Raw genomic sequence first — 13,212 nt, 5'->3', positions numbered from 1 at the left:
TCTTTATAATCACACCACTCAGGAAGCAGAAGCAAGCAGATCTCTGTAAGTTCAAGGTCAGCCTGACACATATAGCAAGTTCCTTCAAAGCCAGCCAGAGAGCTACATAGTGATAACCTGTTTCAAAAGAAAAAACAAAGGGGGGGGGGGGGGAAATAACTAAAATAAGGCCAGTGTTGACAGACACCAGAAGACTTCATTATTTAAGTGACTAGAAAAGCTACAAGAGCTTTGTAAGACCTAGAGAATAACTCTCGGGGAAGGCTTGACAGCACAGTGAGAACCTTTCTTCTGCTTCAACCATATCAAGACCCATCACTGAGCAGAAGAGCTTCACAAAGACCTGCAGTTCCCCACAGCAGAGCGGGGTGACACACAGTGTTGGAGAGTCTAGGTTCATTCTGCTTTCCTATGCAAAAGGTCACAGTAGAAGATTGATGTACAGTTAGTTCAACAGTAAGCAGTTGCTTACACCTGGGGCACCCTAGGGTCCACCCCCAGCACTGAAAAGAAAAATAAAGTCAAAGTAGATGACTTGATAAACCAAGTAAAACAAACATAATGTTGTGCTTTAATATAATACACTTTCAAAAACTCTACCATGAAGATGCCATAAGAAATCATAGCATGAATTTCTGGATCAGTAAACAAAACTGGTCAGGATTCTCACAATCCCTGTAAAAAATCATGAGATTTAATGTGAATTCATGTACCATTTTCTAGGAAACAGAGTTTCTTGTTTTGTTTTGTTTTACCATAATCCATCTTTAGTTATATACATTTATAAACATTATATAAGTTTCAGATAAATTACTTATTACTGAAACTGGACATTTCAGTTCAGAAATCCCCTTTGTATGGGATAACAGACCTCTGATAGAAGGATCAGAAATTCAATGTCATCCTCAGCTACACACACAACTGTGAGCCAGCCTTAGTTCCATGAGACCTGTGTCCAAAAATAAGTGACTCAATCAATCCACAAGGAATCAAAAATACACATTTTCAATTGTTTTTAAAATCCTCCAAGAGAGCTGACCAAATGATCAGCAGTTTAGAGCACAAGTTGCTCTCTTGGTTCAATTCCCAACACCCACATGAAGATTCACAACCATCAAAAACAGCAGTTCCCGTAGATGCAGTGCCCTCTTCCAGCCTCCACAAGCACTAGACACACATGTGGTACACTTAAATTCATGGAGGCAACGCTCATACATATAAAGTAAAATAAATCTAAAAAAAAATTTTTTTTAACTCTTATAAAACCTTAAGGAGGCTGGAGAGATGGTTAAGGAGTTAAGAGCACTAGTTGCCTCTTCCAGAAGACTTGTTTTCAATTCCCAGGACCCACATTACAACTCACAACTCCAGTTACGGGGCTTCTGACATCCCCATATAGACATATATGCAGGCAAAATACCAATAAACATGAAATACAAAAAAATATTTCTAAAAATTAATAAAATATCATAGGCTCATCCTTAAGCAAATAATTAAATATTTTTATAATTAAAAAAGTCTGATACCGGGGCTGGAGAGATGGCTCAGCGGTTAAGAGCACTGACTGCTCTACTGGAGGTCCTGAGTTCAAATCCCAGCAACCACATGGTGGCTCACAGCCATCCGTAACGAGATCTGATGCCCTCTTCTGGTGTGTACTTACATATAATACAGTGTACTTACATATAATAAATAAATAAATCTTTTAAAAAAATCTGATACCTAAAAACATAAAAGCAGGTCATCCTAGAGAATGTGAAAATAAAATACCCGAGAAATGCTTGTGCTAATACTATTGTAATAAACTTTCACAATCTATACAGACAGCATACGCATAGACTCCAATATGCCATGCATTGTTCTTAATCATTTTAGGGTTTTCAACTGAGAAAAGAAATGTGTTCTAAGTCTAAAACTCATTCATACGAAAAAGGAACTGCACAACCCTTGAAAGCCTTGAAAACAGTTGTATAAAGGTTTAAAAGAGATCAACAAAACAAGAAGGGTTAAACTGAAGGGGTAAGGAGATAAGAGAGAAAATGGAGAGTGATAAATAACCTTTCCAAAAAGTGATATGGAAGCCTACCTATTACTCTGCAAGCTTACACACACACACACACACACACAGAGAGAGAGAGAGAGAGAGAGAGAGAGAGAGAGAGAGAGAGAGACTGTGTGTTAAAACAACATTATCCTAAAACAGAACAATACTCCTACTAGAAACCACAAGCTAACAAATAAAGAGCCCAGTGCTAGGAATGAACTCCTCTTTTGGAGATGTTGGCAAGTAAGGTCCCATAAGCCCCTAAACACTACAGGCTACTGCCAATGCTATTTATTGGTTACCCTCCAGAACTTGATATTAAGACCCCCTACTGCCAATGCTATGCACTTGAGTCACAGAACATGGAGATGATAAGCTGGTACTGGCTTGGAAGTTTCATCACTACTGCTAGCTTTCATAATTCCAGAGGTGCTATGTATGCTACTGAAGACATCAATCTCAGTGGCTGTGAGCCTTGCAAATACAATACCAACAGTTCTGACAAGACATGTCCACTGGTACAATAGAGACATAAACATCATGGGACTAACTAACCATTTTCTAATTGGCTGAAAATCCCACTCCATAAGATGAAACCCATACCTGGCACCATTTTGGGGCTAAGAACCTGTGGCTCACACAGGTCTTAAGGGAGAACCTATCCTTTTTTTTTCCTGCTAAACAGACAAAGTATTAAACTGACTCCTAATGACATATTGTTATACATTATACCTATACATTAATGCATCTCTCAACTCTCATCAGAGAAGCTTCTATTTGCAGTAGATGGTGATTAACACAGAAACCCACAAGTGACTAAGGTTCAGAGAATAAGAGCCTGCAAAATGCTCAGCCCTAAGTGAAGCATCTATACTTCTATACTAGAGCTCTCTGCTCCCAAGGCTCAGGGGTCACTTCAGAAGAGAGAGTAAAAAGGCTAAGAGCAAGAGGTTGTGAGTGAACACAAGGAACAGTTTCCCCCAGACAAGAGCAGGCAGCTGCACCCATGAACACACAGCAGTTATCACAGCATACATTAACCAGTGCAAACTCAAGCTAATCCCAATCCCAGCATGAAGAGGGGAGGTGAACACCAAGTCCCACCCATAGCAGAGGCACTATTGGCAAGTGACAGCTTCTGAGAAAGGGGAATCAATTTCCCCCAAGAGTGTTGTCACTGGTCAGATGACCACACTCCAGCAGGTCATACACCCAAACATACTGGCAAGCCAAATTAGACCTGATGGGTGGGAGGGAGAGAAAAAGGAGGATACAAAGTTGGGTTAACTGGGAAGGGTGGTGGCCATGGGAGTTGAGGGAAGAAGTGAATGAGGTTAAAACTCAATTCTCAAAGAACCAATTATTTATAGAAAAAAACCTCCGCCAACATTTCAGTATGTCAAATATTCCAACAGTTATAAATAAGATCATCCTGGGCTTTACTTAGTCTCATATAGTATTTTAAATATACCAAAAGTTATGAATCTTCATTTTCTTAGCAAAGTTATTTTACCATGTCTTGATACTGTTGTCAATAAGTCTTACTGTTGTCAATAAGTACTTGCAAACATTTCTACCACTTTAATTATTCACTGAGGTAAACTACATAGAAAGCATCTTAACCATTTTCAGTGCACTGGGAATTATGTCACGCAATCACACTGTGAACGTTTCACCTGCAGAACAGAAACTCTCCACTATTAAGTAACTCTCCATGAGCCACATGTATTTTTGTTTTGTTTTGTTTTGGGGGTTTTTTGTTTGGTTGGTTGGTTTTGGTTTTTTTCGAGACAGGGTTTCTCTGTATAGCCCTGGCTGTCCTGGAACTCACTCTGTTGACCAGGCTGGCCTCGAACTCAGAAATCCGCCTGCCTCTGCCTCCCAGGGGGCTGGAATGACAGGTGTGCGCTACCACCGCCCAGCTGCCACATGTATTTATAAACTTTTTTTCAGACTTACTTGCTTTTATTTTTTCCTATAAGGGCATTTTGCCCGCATGTATGTCTGTGTACTGTGTGTGTATACACTCGTGCTTGCAGTGCCTTCATAGAGAAAAAGGGGTGGAGCATCTGATCCCCTGGAACTGAAGTTACAGACAGTTGTCAGCTGCCATGTGGGCTCTGAAAATCAAACCAGGGTCCTCTGGAAGAGCAGCCAGTGCTGCTCAACTCTCTTCTCTCCAGCATCAGACACATCTGTATTTTATAACTACTTCTGCCAAGGATTCTACCTTCTGCTAATCCATTATCTTCTCCACCTCCTGTCCTTCCTCCCTGTTCTCGCACATGTACATGCACGCACCCACACGCATACACATACACAGTCACGTTCAGACAGCACAGTTCATCCTCTGACCTCATGACCCTCACTTTTTCTCTCTAACCACTGCTCACATTTACAGAAAAAATGCAAATAGCGTAAGTCATAAAGACACCTCCCATCCACAGACTGCTGTTCCAGACACAGTCATCTATCAGCTCCCGTGACTGTCCACCTGGAACTCTCAGACTGGAAGAAGCCTCAGGCTCAGAAGCATCAAGAAGATTATCTGTTGAGTAACAATCACTGGATTCAGATCTCCATAAGGGATTATTCTATAATCAAAAGAGTCTTCCTTCCATTGGCCATGGGGAACTACAGAAGGCCACACTCTAGTGGCTCTCAAGCTGGCCAAGGATGAGCAGCCATCCTTGAACAAGAAGCAGGTTGTATCAGACATCATCATCAGTTTGTCTTCAATGTTCTTTACTGGCTCTGTAATCATTTTCCCTAAGGTTTTTCATAATACTAGGCTGTCATGGTATGCTATCAAATAACTTCCTACAAGAAATAAACATTCTAAAACTATCACAACTCTCTACCACTAAAATCGGAAGATTTTTTTTTTAATATTTATTTATTTTTATGTATGTGAGTACACTGTCTTCAGACACACCAGAAGAGGGCATCAGATCACATTGCAGATGGTTGTGAGCCACCATGTGGCTGCTGGGAATTGAACTCAGGACCTCTGGAAGAGCAGTTAGTATTCTTAACTGCTGAGCCATCTCTCCAGCCCAGGGTTACTTTTTTTAAATGGTTCTAAGAACAACTACAAAACACCCAGTAAATTTAAAATCAGAAAAGTTCCTGTTTTCTGGTACTCATGACTTTCTTTGTTACTCCTAAGAATAGCCAAAAAGAAAAGGGTGGTGGTGGCGCACGACCTGTAATCCCAGCACTCTGGGAGGCAGAGGCAGGCGGATTTCTGAGTGTGAGGCCAGCCTGGTCTACAGAGAGAGTTCCAGGACAGCAAGGGCTATACAGAGAAACCCTGTCTCGAAAAAAAAAACCAAATCCAAAAAACCAAAAAAAAAAAAAAAAAAAAAAAAAAACCAAACAAACAACAACAACAACAACAAAAATAGCCATAAAAAAACAGCCAAAAAATGGTGGTACATGCTTTTAATCCCAGCACTCGGGAGGCAGACACAGGTGAGATCAGGCTGGCCTCAAACTCTATGAGTTGAGGCCAGCCTGATCTACAAAGCAAATTCTAGGACAGCCAGGGCTGATATACAGAAAAAACCTGTCTTGAAAAAAACAAAAAAAGAAAGACTAACAATGTCTAAACTTGGAAAGTCTTATTTGAATTGTCACAGTCTGCACAATGACAAACTATTTCAAGCACTGGTAAATCGCAAAGGCCAACTAAATTCAAAAGCTAACTGTAAAAACTGTGGTGATTCTTCATTACCTTGTAATGAAGCATATGGACTTTGCAGAACATTAATTTTGACTTCTGAAGCAGTCAAACTTCAATGATGGAGACATTCTGCAAAATGTATCATTAGGTGATCTACTCACCATAAGACTATTATAGAGTATACGCAAACCCAGACACTACTACATTTTACAGACTGAGACTATGTGGTGTATATTCTCATATAATCCTCCTACAAGAAATACAGCATTTAAGGAGCCGTCAGAGCTGGAGAGATGCCTCAGCAGTTGAGAGCACATACTACTTTTACAGAGGAACCAAGTTTGGTTCCTAGTACCCACATCTGGTGGCTTAAACTGCCTGTAGCTCCAAGGGATTCCAATCTCTCTTCTGGATTCTACAGACCCTTAACTGATATGTAGATACCCACACCTGGACACATAAATACACATAATTAAAAATAAAAAAAACATGCCGGGCGGTGGTGGCGCACGCCTGTAATCCCAGCACTCTGGGAGACAGAGGCAGGCGGATTTCTGAGTTCGAGGCCAGCCTGGTCTACAGAGTGAGTTCCAGGACAGCCAGGGCTATACAGAGAAACCCTGTGTTTGAAAAAACCAAATTCAAAACAATAAATAAATAAATAAATAAATAAATAAATAAATAAATAAATAAATCACAAATCCTAATGTTTTGTTTTAAGAAAAGAGAAACTGTGGACTGAGGAAATGGCTCAGTTGCTTAAAACACCAGTGGTTCTTGTGGAGAATCTGAATAAAATTCCCAGCACCTACATGATGGCTTGGCTCAAACTCCAGTTCCAGGGAATCTGACACCCACTCTGACCACCATGGGTAGGCACACAAACATGGTATACATACATACATACATACATACATACATACATACATACTTGAAGGCAGGCAAAACATTCTACCTAAAATAAAATCAAAATTAAAAAAAAAAATGTTTTAAAGAAAGTAAGAGGCTGGAGAGATGGCTCAGCAGTTAAGATCACTGACTGCTCTTCCCGAGGACCTGAGTTCAATTTCCAGCAACCACATAGTAGCTCGGAACAATCTAAAATGGGATCCAATGCCTCTGGCATACAAGAGTATATGCAAATAGAGCACACACATACATAAAAAAATTTTCAAACTTTTAAAAAGAAAAACTATCATGATTCTCTATCAATAACATGTGTGGGTGTTACTTTTATTAATTCCTAGGAAAAAACACTGAATATGGACTCTTTACACATCTAAAATCAGAACATTCTATCAAATGTACTCTTCTCTTACTACTGCTACGAACAGCCATAAAAAGTCAATGCTGTTGACTAGAAAATCATAATGTGGCATATAATTTCACTATTTGTAAGTCATAGATAAAAATATAAAAATAAAATGAAAGTGGGTTAGGGCTGCAACTGACTGAGGAGAAACACATGAGGTCCTGGCTCCATCTCACCCCAAAACAACAACAACAAAGACAACAGAAACTTCACGTTCACAGTAAATACAATACTGCTCTCCATCTCAATCCCAATCCTCCTGAGGCAAAGCTACAGTGCACCACCACGCCAGGGCATCATGCATGCTGGGAAAACACTCTGATCAACCAGGCTATCCAAGTCTCACTGTTTGGTTTGGTTTTGCTTGTTTGGGAGGTGGTAATTTTTGGGTTTTGAGGGGGCTGTTTTGTTGGTTGGTTTTGTTTTCAAACAGGGTCTCATGTAGCTCAGGCTGGACTGGAACTTGTTAAGCAACCAAGAATAATCCTTAACTTCTGATCCTCCTGCCTCTACCTCTCCAGTGCTAGGATTATAGGAAGGTACCCCAAATTTTGTGCGGTGCTGAGGCTCAAACTCAAGGCCTCATGCATGCTAAACAAATTAACAACTAAGGTATATCCTCGGCCTACATCTTTTTTTCCCCCTGCTGAGACAGGGTCTCATTCTATGGCTCTAGCTGGCTTGGAACTAGGTATGCATACCACCAGGCTGGCCTTAAACTTAGAGATCCACCTGCTCCTGCCTCCCAAATGCTGTGATTAAAGGTGCATTCCACAATGCCTAGCCCACACCCTCACTTTAATAGTTTTATCATAGTTGTACTTCCAGAAGGGAAGTCCAAACAGAACCAGATATTATTACTAATAATTCTTCTCTTGTCAACACTATTTAGTCAATATTGCAATTTTTTTATGGTAAACAAGGAGGCAAAACAAAACTGCTGGAAAGGTGATTTAAGATATTTCTTTTTTCCTACCCACCAACTCCATTCATTCTGTGGTACTGAAGATGAAACACAGAGCCTGGTATACACATGCTAGGGAGGTGTACTGCCATAGGCCACATCCCCAGCTCTGTTAAAAATGAAATTTAAAAAAAAAAATGGCTAAAATATCAAAGACAAAAGAAAGCTACTAATTTATTTTGTTGTCTTTTGGTCTCATGTAGTTCAGACTGGCCTCACGTTTGTAATATATAGGCCAAAGATGGCCTTAAACTCATGACCCTTCTGCCTCCGCCATCACAGCTGTTGGTAGTAAGGCTCCAACTATCATATCGTTTGTGGTACTGGTGATTGAACGAGGGAGTTCATATCAATTGACCCACATTCTCTGCCCATCTTTGGGGATATCTCTCTCTCTCTCTCTCTCTCTCTCTCTCTCTCTCTCTCTCTCTCTCTCTCTCTCTCTCTCTGTTTTGTAATTATGTCTGTGTGTGTGTCACCTATATTCAGGTGCTCCACGAAGACCAGAAGAGGGCATCATATCCCCATTACAGACAGTTGTGAGCCATCAGGTGTGGGTGTCAGGAACTTAACTCCAATCCTCTAGATGAGCAGCAAGTGCTGATTTAACTACAGAGCAGGGATTTTTAATATAGAAAATGTTATTACAAAGATTACCGAAAACAGATCTGGAATCACACTATCGATAAAAACAATGCATCAAAATCTAGTTCAGGGGAGAATAAAAACACCATCGTGTTGAAACCATTCTTCCTGTCCCTTCAAAACCTACACGGATTTTTTATTAAGCTGACAAATGAAACCATAACCCAATAATCTTAGCCTTAAAGAGTTACTCATTAACTTTTAAGTAGGATGCTATGAATGAACACTTCCTGAAGTTCACCAGCCATTTTTTCCAAGTGAAGTGGCCCTAGGGGTTTGAGGAGGTCCTTAGTTGCTACATGAATACCACAGAATGAACTTCATGCTCAGGCTTAAGACAGAAAATAATTCGGGGCTTTGTTCCCTTCCACAAACAGCATTCAAAAATTTCTTCACTTAATATGTGTCTAATGAGTATGCTGGTTAAACGGTGATGTTTAGCCACCAAGGCGACATTTGGTCCCCTCCCCTAAAGTTCAGAGCTCTCCCTGGCTCATAGAGATCCAAGACCATGCCACAGTCCCTCAAAGCACATACACTTCTTTACTCCTACTAAATAGAAAGCTAGGCCTCAAAATACACCCCAAACATCTTTCTCAATTATTTTCAAAGAAGAGGAGAAATCAGGCCTGCTAAGAAACAGAAATCTGGAAACCAACTTCTCTCAAAAAAATCCACACCTCAAAGGTACTGTCTGCAATGCTGGCAATAATGACTAATTATCAATAGTTTACATGGGGATGGGGGCAGAAACTTGCTAGGGATTCTTTCCAATAGTCCTTTATCTGAGTCAAGAAGCTATGTGCCTCATCTTACTAGGAGGAACAGTTTTGTATGGTGTTCTGAGATTCATTCATTATATCAGGATTTTACTGAGTAGGTCCTCTAATAGAGCATTTAATTTTCTTCTTCTTTTTGGTGGCGGGTGGGAGTACTGGAGAATTGAACTACTCTGGGCCTCCTACGTGCACGGCAAGTTCCCTACCACTGAGCTGTACTCCCAGGCCCAGAACGTTTCAGTTCTGAGCTCTGCACATCACCACCAAACTCCTCCAGGAAAGCTCAGCAGCAGCAACCACTGCTGCTAAAGCGGAATTCCCAGGGTTGCCTGAAACCAGCCGGCATGGAGCTGCTCCTCAGCTCGAAACGCGACGTCAGCGAGCCGCTACTCACCACACCCGTTAGTAATGCTCTCCACCGTGGCTCCCGGTGCAACAACCTGTAAGAGTCGCCGCAGCGACTGCGAGGCAGTGGCCCGGATTCCTCTCCCAGGGTCCCAGGCAGGCCGGGCGGGAGTCGGGGTTCGGGAGCCCAGCCGCTCCGCGCCGGTCCAGACTGGCGGGGCTGAGGACTGGGGGAGGGGTCCGTAGCGCCTCCCCCATCAGGAAGGTGCAGGCTACGGTGGAAGCTGGCCTCACGGAGAATGAAGAGAACCATACGCCGGTCCTAGCGTAAGGACCTCGCCCAGACTGGAAAATGGAGCCGCCGCAACCTCAGCCCGCAGCCCCAGTCCGCAGCGCGGAGAGGCCCGGACCGCGCTCGCCCTCAACCTTCCGAGTGGCGGCTCTATCCTTGGCGCCTCGGGCGGCGGGGCCAACGTGGGGCCTTCTCCCACACTCACCGTCGCCTTTGTCTCCGTCGCCTGTTCCAGCCGCGCGGCTCCGAGCGCCGGCTCCGAAGATCTAGGAGCTCCACACACCAGCAGCTGCGCTCCCTGCCTCGGGCTCCGCCCTCCCGCCTAGGCTCTGGCGCGCAGAGGCGGAGCCACACACGGTGTGTGCGGCTGCGCGGATACGCCCCCGCCACAAGGACACGCCCTGACCCCCCAGTAGGCGGGATGATCGCTCTGAGGCCCCGCCCAGTGAGGGAGTGGCGGGACCTAAAGGGATGCTAGGCGCTCACTGAGTGACCGATGGGTGGGCGACTGGGGAAGATGGAGGTTGTGGTCTCGCGCCACTACACCTTCCTATCCGCATCCGGCCATAGACGCGCCCGGGCGAGGGAGGGCGCTGCTAGGCAGAGCTGGCCAACACCAGATGTCTCTCAGTAGCATTCGAAAACTATTTGCCCAAACGCTCAGATCACGTTACTTTTAAGGAATCAGAATCACTGACTCATTGGAGAGCCAAGAATATCTACCTGGCATTTGAAAAGTGTCCAGTGCGTCTCTGTGACTTCTTGTGGGATCGTTTTTCTGGTTTTGCTTTGTCATTGTTTGAAAGAGGGTCTTTTTGTAGCCCAGAGTGACCTCAAACTCACGATATAGCTAAGGTTGTCCTGGATCTTGTGATTACTCCTCCTCCATCTCCCAAGTGCTGGGATTACTAGTGTGTGTCACATGCCTAAGGACTTTTGGAGTAGAACCCTGGTTGACCTGGAACTCACGGCAGTGCTCCTGCCTCAGCCACCACATTCTGTTTTATGACTACATTAGCTGCACACTTTATATACTCAGAAGCAAGAAACAAATGGACGTCTTTCTACTGAAATCTAACACATACTCAGACAGAGAGCCACATGACCATCACTATTGATAGGAAATTTCAATGCCAAAACTGGAGTACTTCTTGTTTCTACTTTGTCTCAATCTCCCATCCATTCTGCCCCATAAGGGTAACTGGTATGGTTCTACATTCAAACTAAAGCAAAATCAACACTGCTCACCTACATTGTTTCTGTCATCAGTGGTCTCAGTCATACTTCAGTGGCTTGCTTAAATGGCCTCCCTGACCACCATCAACAAACCGTGTTGTCAAAACAACAGGGAGAATATCCTCCCCCAAGGGGAGTCAGCTCATGTCTCATCTGATCAAAATCCACCAGTGTTCCAGTTACTGCAGAAGATAAGATCTTTACAATGGCTTACAAAGTCCCTGAGATTTTTTTTCCCCTATAGGTCTCAGAATTCATCTCCAACCTCACTGGTGCTTGCAAAGTCCAGACTGTACTCAGGGATTAGGACATTCTCTAATGCCTACCTTTACCCCTCAACTCCACTCAGATCTTCTTTAACAATGACACACAGCCTAAACCCACTTCTTTCGTTGCTACAGCCTCAACCCTTCCCCATCTTGCCCTTGGTCTCCCATTCCCAGAACAATCTGCACATTTTATCCCATTAATTTTGATCCTGTACGGCTGTCTTCCCCAATAGAAGCTGGGTGTTTGGGTTGCCTAGGTTTGATTTCTACAGTGCTGTGGATGAAACCCAGGGCCTTGCTCTGGCTTGGTGAGTAGTTTACCACTGAACTACACATGCAGACCTTTGAGGCTGGGGATAACTGTTCTGATGATCTTTCCCAAGTGCCTAGAGAAAATGAAAAACATGTTCAAGATGTTCAACAACAAAAATAACCAATTTTATTTTCAGTTTCTTCTTGATTCTACTTTCTGCCAGTCAACCAACCATTAGATCTTAACCTACATCAGACTATAAACACTTGGACTTCTCAGTTCTTTTGTGAACAGTAACCATTTACTTGATATTTGATGCAATTTTTGGCCAGTAACATCCTTGTATCCTGTTTCACTGAGTAAGAATAATGTAATAGGGTAGAGAATTTTTGATATAATACTTAAAGACACATTGTTTCGAAAACTTTCCTAAGGCAAAAAACAAAAAAAACTGAAACTTTCCAAGTGTCATACATTGCTTGCATTTTTCTTTGACATGTAAATATGGTCACCTTAAACAATATTTTCTATCACTTATCCATAAAAGGTAACAAATAATGCTTATGGGAATAGTTACACATTATTTCATATTTCATTTTCTATAAAAAGTGTGAGGCTGGGCAATGGTGACCTATGCCTTTAATCCTAGCACTTGAGAGACAGAAGCAGGCGGATCTCTATGAGTTCAAGGCCAGCCTGGACTACAGAGCAAGTTTCAGGACAGCCAGGGCTATACAGAGAAATCCTGTCCCCCCCCCCCAAAAAAAAATCAATAAATAGGACTGGAGAGATGACTCAGAAGTTAAGAAAGCACTGACTAATCTTCCAGGAGTCCTGAGTTCAATTCCCAGCAACTACATGGTGGCTCACAGCCATCTGTGATGAGATCCAATGCCCTCTTCTAGTGGGTATGAAGACAGAGACAGTATATTCATATACATAAAACAAATAAACCTCTTTTTAAAAAATTAAAAATAAATAAATAAATAAATGTGTGTGTATGAGAGAAAGAGAGAGAAAGGGAGAGAGAGAGAGAGAGAGAGAGAGAGAGAGAGAGAGAGAGAGACTGAACAGCATCTAATTTTGGTTGCTAGGGCCATTCATACTCTTTTTGTTAAGAACACAATTCTGTTTAATTAGATGGATATTGCTTTATTATGGCTGTTATTGTTATGGCTTCTTGTCACAGGGTCTCACTATGCATAGATTTGACTGGCCTGGCACTCACTCTGCATACTAGAGTAACCTTGAATTGTGGCAATCCATCTGCCTCTGCTTCTCAAATGTTGAGATTAAATGTGTGGACCTAGCTTAGATGATACTATTGTTTAACAGTAGATATACGTGATGGTTTGTTCAATATTATATTAGTAGTGGTCTCTTTATTT

At 42.4% G+C, this 13,212-nt stretch overlaps 1 protein-coding gene across 2 annotated transcripts in view; it reads right to left on the bottom strand.

Annotated features, from left to right (window-relative positions):
* The window catches only part of Cdc42se2 (CDC42 small effector 2), a 65,440-nt gene extending 55,038 nt beyond the window's left edge, over positions 1-10,402 (bottom strand). For both annotated transcript variants that reach the window (XM_052197827.1, XM_052197828.1), the window contains exon 1: positions 10,272-10,402. The gene's annotated coding sequence lies outside the window, so the exon portion shown is untranslated. The remainder of the gene's footprint in view (positions 1-10,271) is intronic.
* Between the last annotated feature and the right edge of the window lie 2,810 nt (positions 10,403-13,212).

This window comes from Apodemus sylvaticus, chromosome 10 (assembly GCF_947179515.1).
Source record: "Apodemus sylvaticus chromosome 10, mApoSyl1.1, whole genome shotgun sequence".
In the NCBI taxonomy this organism is placed as follows: Eukaryota; Metazoa; Chordata; class Mammalia; order Rodentia; family Muridae; genus Apodemus; species Apodemus sylvaticus.
This window is presented reverse-complemented; position numbering and strand designations above follow the sequence as displayed.